Below are 7,424 nucleotides of genomic sequence, written 5' to 3'. Positions count from 1 at the left end.
GCCAAGGGAGGGGAGGTTGGGGAGCAATAACACAGGGAGAAATGCCAGATATAGGTGACGGGGGGATGGAGGCAACAAACAACCTTGCCATGTATGTACCTATGCAACAATCCTGCATGATCTGCACATGTACCCCAGAACCTAAAGTACAATAAAAAGTGTATATACACAGAAAATAAATAATGAATAAGTCGGTCTACCATAAAGACACATGAACATGCACGTTCACTGCAGCACTGTTCACAACTAGCAAAGACATGGAATCAACCTATATGCCCATCAGTGGTAGACTGGATAAAGAAAATGTGGTTGGTACATGGCACCGTGGAATACTACACAACCATTAAAAAAAAGGGATTCTGTCCATCGTGGCAACATGAATGGAGTGGGAGGCCATTATCCTAAGCAAACTAACAAAGAAACCGAAAAGCACATACTCCATGTTCTCACTTGTAAGCAGGAGCTAAACACTGAGTACAGGGGAACACAAACAAGGGGACAACAGATACCTGGGCCAACTTGAAGGTACAGGTAGGAGGAGGGTAAGGATCTAATAACTGCCTGCCTGGTACTCTGCTTATTACCTGGGTAATGAAATAGTCTATACACCAAACCACTGTGACGTGCAGTTTACTTAGATAACAAACCTGCACTTCTACCCCTAAACCGAAGTTTAAAAAGTCACTACAGTTTTCGTGGGTGCCTTCTGCCCAGTTCTAACCGCATAGCCCCTGACTCTCATCAGACAAGCACTGCTGGAGGCCAACACAGAAACACAGCTGGCACTGGCTCACAGGGCATTTCCCATCCAGTAATGACCTGTCTGCCTCCGCTTAACTCCCAGCACTACAGCGGAAAGGGCCCTTGAGAGGAAAGTCAAGGTCTTTCCTGAGTGGAAAGTTCACGGCAACCATCCAACGGTGACGTTGCACAAGTGAGCCTCGGATTCCTCATCTGCAAACGGGAATAGTAACATCCGCCTGGGATACAACACAGTGACATTGTGAGGGTGAAATCACAAACAGAGAGTGGAAGACGGCTTGTAAAGAAGGGGGCTCTGTGTGCCTCTGCCAAAGCTGTTGGCAGCATCTCTGCATTGAGGCCCATTAGAAAACACGATCTAATTGGGTGATTCAGATGGGCTTCCCAAATGCATGACGGATCATTGTTAGGAAATGCTAAGTGGTGTCTGAGAGTTCAACCCGCCCTGAAGGTTACTCTGGAAGCCTGTGAGGAAACCGCAGTTATATCACTTTGGGCTCCTGGCCACCTGGCTGTGTTGCTAGAAATGCTTCAGGCTTGCTCTGTTCAGACTTGGTTCGACCACAATCATATTAAATATTAAATCATGCAGAGGCAGTGGCGAGGAGAATAGCTATGTCAGGTGTTCGTTACCCTACCGTTTGCTGCTATTCATAACAGTTTCCTACACACTTAGAATGCTCCAACTTCAAGCCCCAGGCTTAAAAGAAATGATGTCAAGCCTAAAGGAGCTTTGTCTTCATTTCACTGGAAACTGAAAATAGGCACCCAGACACTGACGCCGTTTCTTCATGCCCTTGACAAGGGAAGGGCTCCAGGACAGATGCAGCTCCTCTGCTCCTGGGAGAGAGGCCCCTGCTTCTCAGTGCTGGGATTCGGCCCCTAAGACTTCCTGCCCCATTCACAACAATGATCCCTAGTTCTTCCTCCACTCTTTAGGCCCTCACCTCTACAGTACTGACCCTACTTCACTTAGAGCAGCACTTTATTTGTATTTCTTCATTTGTTTCTGAGACAAGATCTCACTCTGTTACCCAGGATGGAGTGAGGGGCACAATCATGACTCACTGCAGCCTCAAATTCCTGGATTCAAGTAACCCTCCTGCCTCAGCCTCTTGACTAGCTGGGACTACAATTATGTGCCATCGTGCCTAGCTAATGTTTTACATTTTTTACGGAGATGGGGTCTCCGTATGTTGCCCAGGCTGGTCTGGAATTCCTCCCACCTTGGCCTCCCAGAGTACTGGAATTACAGCTATGAGCCATCACACCTACTCTACAGCCATGCTTTAATGAAGGAATCAAAACCTCACCACTAGAGGGATAAACTGATAGGAGCCTTCTCCTGGGCTGCAAAAGCAGTACACAATACCCCCTTTGTGGTAATTCTCCTGAAAGGGCTTCATCAGCATTTAATAATGAGGAAGCAACCAGATATATCTCAGATGCAAGACATTCTAACAGACCATTGGCTTGGACTCTTCAAACACGTCAATGTCAATTTCTTAAAAGGCAGGAGATGTACAGATTAAAGGAGACTAAAGAGACACAATTAAATGCAATGTGTGGGTGAGCCTTGATTGAATTTAGGCCCCCCAAAAAACAGCTCTTTGAATTCTTGAGAAGAATTGGAGAAGTTTGAATATGAACTGCATAACAGATGATATTATTGAATGAAGGTTAGTTATCCTGGGTAGTTATGTTGGAGAATATCCTTATTCTTTTTTTTTTTTTTTAGATACGGGGTCTTGCTATGTTGCTCAGGCTGGAATGCAGTGGCTGTTCACAGGCGCGATCCCACTACTGATCAGCACGGGAGTTTTGACCTGCTCCATTTCCAACCTGGGCCAGTTCACCCTTCCTAAGGCAACCTGGTGGTCCCCTGCTCCTGGGAGGTCACCACATTGATGTCGAACTTAGTGCAGACACCTGATGGGCATAGTACACTATGAACTCCTGGACTCAAGCGATCCTCCATCCTCAGTCTCCCGAGTAGCTGGAACTACAGGCATGTACCACCGCACCCAGCAGAATATCCTTATTCTTAAAAGATGCACTCAGGGGGGAAGAGACATAGTGTCTGCAACTTTCACACATATATACATGTGCCCAGAATATCCTTATTCTTAAAAGATGCACTCAGGAGGGGAAGAGACATAGTGTCTGCAACTTTCACACATACATACAGCTGATCTCATGACTGACACTCTATAGTTGCAGATTTGCCCGCTTGCTAAAATGTGTTTCTGAATTATAGCCCCTGAATCAATATTCACAGTGCTTTGATGGTCACTCGCAGATGTACACAGAGTGATTAAAAATTTGAGTCACCCGATGTACACATTCTCAACTGAGGTCAAGCAAGGTTGACTAACACTGTTTTCTTGTTTCACACTGTAAACAAGTGTCCGTTCTGTGGTCTATTTAGTGACACTGTTTTTGCATTTCTGTGTTTTTGTGGGTGATTTCGCTATTTAAGATTGCCCCATGCACAAGGCTGAAGTGCTGTCTAGAGTTTCCATGTGCAAGACGGCTGTGAGGAACCTCACGGAGAAAATGCACACTAGAGAAGCTTCGTTCAGGCATGAGTCACAGTGCTATCAGCCATATGCTCGGTGTTACTGAATCAACAATATGCGTTACATAAAGTGTCTTCAAATAGAAACACACACAAAACAAACTTAATGAAAATGCCAGCCCAGGCTCTCAGCAATCTAACCCTGTGTTTCCCTTAGGAGCAATGGCTCCATATTCTCTAATTCAGTATTCACTATGACTGTTTAGAATGTAACTATGCATGAATGACAGGCCTCGGTTGTGTATGTGTACACAGGTACACATCTATGCACATATCCATATATGTATTATATTCATGTACACAGCATAAATAAATGTGGCAAGTGGAGAATCTAGATAAAGGGCGCATGGATGTTCACTGTTCTTTAATTTTTCTGTGAATTTAATTTTTTCAAAAGAAAAGTTGGTACACACACACACACACACACACACACACACACACACACGAACTTGATCTATTAAGAGGTTGCAAGATCAGTTTAAGACAGTCTGACCAGCATTTTTCAAGTAAAAGAGACTAGAATTAAACAGAACAGAACAGTGCTTCACACGCAGTAAAATGAAGAACTTTTTCTGGAACTTGTTTTCAGACAGCATGTAAGTATGTATTTATTTGCTGGATTGTGAAGTAGAATGTTTTCCGTATCATGATTCATGGTTCAAACAAGTTTGAAAGTCACATGCCTATAGGATCAAAGACATCCATCTGCCAGGCACCCTCTTTCATCTCCTCTTCTCTGCAAAGTGTCTCTGCTTCAGGTCCTCCCTGCACCCACCTCCAGAGCCAGTTCTCTTCCCAGGCTGGCCCCATCACAGGCTGTGGCTCCTCCCTCTCTGGGGTCACTCCATATATTATCCTCTGCTTCTCCATTGCCCACCCCTTTCCACAGTTTCTTCCAGGCACCTACAATTATGCTGTAGTCACACGCTATTACTCCTGGGGCCAAGAGACCCTTTGCTCTAGGGCTCCACTAACCATCATCAAGCTCTTGTACTTACCTCTGATCAGTGCACCATGGAGGCAGATATGGAGTCTATGAGAGCAAAAGGGAAGGGAAATCAAAGAAAACTTCCAGAGGGAGGTGCTACCTCTGGTGTCCAGAATCTCCTTTGCTACATGACTAGAAGAGTCTGGTATGGGAAATAAAAATGTGGAGTCACGTGGCTGCCAAGACAAGAGTCAGCATAGGAAAGGGGTGCAAAGACAGATTCAACACAGAGGGAACAGCCAGCATGGCAGAGGGAAGTAGCAGCAAGAAGGGAATTGGGGGCAGGGGTTTCAGAAGTATGATAGCCTAAGAATCAGAAATGTAAGTTAGGTTACCTTCCTGATATCTCAGAGAGAGACCAAAAAGAATACTGTAGCTTCTTCATGTTACAGGAAGCCACCGGTGAGTAGGGCAGAAACCACACACAGCTCCATTAACTGGCACTTAAGACTCAGGAAATAGAAGGTGTCTTGCTAACTGGGAAAAAAGCTCCTCATTTCAGCTTAAGGTGGTACTAGCCAGCTCCCTATAAAGTGTCAGTTCTTGAGATAGGTGTTTATACTTAATATTAGGCTCAAAAAAACGTCACCTAAAATAATGAATGTGAAGGACTCATCTTGGAACACCAGAGCTCAGCTCAGGTCTGTCCCGAAAGCTTTCTGTCCCCCAGCAGATGCCAGGATGCTCTTCTGACCGAATGACTCAGGCTGGGGGAGGGAGACGTGTGGAGAGGAGGGAAGGAAGGTACTCCCTGTAGGAAAGAGGGTGATTCCAGGAGGAGGTAGACGGGAGCACAGGGGCAGGGAGCGGGTGAGGACCTGCGATGGCCCCAAAGAAGGCCTAATTCCTCCCCTTCCCTGGGACCTGAGGGACGTCTAGGGTATAAAAGGGAGAAAGGCTGTAAATGAGGAGGGAAGAAATGACAGACTCAGAGGGAGATATGACTCCTTGAGTAGCTCTGTAGGTTAGGGGAGGATGACCTTGAGGGGATGCCATCCCGCTTAGCCCCGGAGCTTAGAGAAAAATCTCTCAGCATAAGCTCAAAAGCTTAAATTCTGAGGCAGGGACTGGGGCAAAGTGTGGTGAATATGGCAGGCAGGGCCAAGGCACAGAAGGGAATGTGCACCTGCAAGAAGCTAAGACTTTATCCTGCAGGACAATATTCTTGATCTTGGCTGGTCTGCTGAACTGTGAAGTGAGCTCTTTTAAAAGACACCGTCTAGGCCCTGTCCACACTTGCCAAATTAGAATCTACAGGTATTCAATGATGTGACATATTTCACCTCTACTGTTAGGTCATGGCTCACTGAGGGAAGGTCAGTGGCTTATAAGGAACAGCAGGTTCAAGTAGAAAGGCAGAAAGGCCATCAGCCAGGCCCCATGGCACAAGATTGGCAGGGGAGCCCCAAGGGGCCAACAGTGCTTTCCTTTGCCCACTCTGTGCCACATGATCCTGCCCTGGCTTCTTTCTGTAGGTTTGCTCCCCTGTCCATCTCTAATGCAGACTTCCTAAATCTCACTGCTTATATTTCAGCGTGCACATGGCTATTACTCCATATAACATTTTAATTCAAGAGCTCACTGCCATCCAGCCGTGGTTTCTGAGTCTCTTGGTAGGAAGCGTTTAGAGAAAATCACTTGTTTCTGTCCAGCTGAGGGACTAGCTCTCCTGGATCAAATCAGTGAGGAATTGGAAGTGGAGTGAGAACCAGGTTCTTATAGAACATACGTAGCCACATAAGCCACCCGCTTCAGCGGTGGCCATCAGAGCTCAGAAGACAACATAAACCGCTCTCATGACAGCCCTGCACAGACAGTATTCTACAAAACGCAGAGAGTCGTGGCTTGAAAAAATTCGGCCTTTTTTTTTTTTTTTGCTTGCTGTCAATAAATATGTGGGTCAAAAAAATTCGGCCTTCTTATAAAAATATACTGTCTTGGTCGGGCGCGGTGGCTCACCCCTGTAATCCCAGCACTTTGGGAGGCCGAGGGGGGTGGATCGCGAGGTCAAGAGATCGAGACCATCCTGGTCAACAAGGTGAAACCCCGTCTCTACTAAAAATACAAAAAATTAGCTGGGCACGGTGGTACGTGCCTGTAATCCCAGCTACTCGGGAGGCTGAGGCAGGAGAATTGCCTGAACCCAGGAGGCGGAGGTTGTGGTGAGCTGAGATCGCGCCATTGCACTCCAGCCTGGGTAACAAGAGCGAAACTCCGTCTCAAAAAAAAAAAAAAAATTATATATATATATATACTGTCTTTACAAATTATTGAAATCATGAAAAATATATAAACTGTGCTCTGAGGGTGGTTAGATGACACCAAACTAAAAGCTACTGAGAGCACAGAAAAATGAGTTGGTTGCACAATGCAAGGCCAGCTGACCTCCAGGTTCAATTACTCACTAACTGACTGTGTGACCTTGGGCAGGTCCTTCTACCTCTCTGGGCCTTCCTTTCCCAATCTATAAAACAAGAAGACAGGCGGGTTGTGGCGGTTCATGCCTGTAATCCCAACACTTTGGGAGGCCGAGGCAGGCGGATCATGAGGTCAAGAGATCGAGACCATCCTGGCCAACATGGTGAAACTCTGTCTCTACTAAAAATGCAAAAATTAGCTGGGTGTGTTGGCGGACGCCTGTAATCCCAACTACTCAGGAGGCTGATGCAGGAGAATAGCTTGAACCCAGGAGGCGGAGGTTGCAGTGAGCCAAGGTCGTGCCACTGAACTCCAGCCTGGCGACAGAGCGAGACTCTCTCTATGATAAGACTCTTCTTCTTGCTCCAATATGTAATGTATTTGTAAATGGCCTGTGCTATTTGCTAACTGCAATTGATGGGCAATCCTGTGTAAACGAATCTCACAACCCTAGGGGTACCTAGAAACAAGCGACCCATGAGATGAGCAGGGCTGGCCCATGCAGGAGTTTGTTACATTTGTCCTCTGAGTCCACACAGACTTACTCACATGGACTCTATTTGCTATGGGCCAGGCTCCTTATGATGGATAACTGTCTCTGTCCTGTTGATTCTAGTGTTTTCTCCCAACTCAGCCTGGGAAAACTCAGTGCATAGTTCTCCCAGGCAAAGACGAAAC

The sequence above is a fragment of the Callithrix jacchus genome, chromosome 10 (assembly GCF_049354715.1).
Source record: "Callithrix jacchus isolate 240 chromosome 10, calJac240_pri, whole genome shotgun sequence".
In the NCBI taxonomy this organism is placed as follows: domain Eukaryota; kingdom Metazoa; phylum Chordata; class Mammalia; order Primates; family Cebidae; genus Callithrix; species Callithrix jacchus.
The sequence above is the reverse complement of the archived record's forward strand: the minus strand, read 5'-3'. Positions refer to the sequence as shown.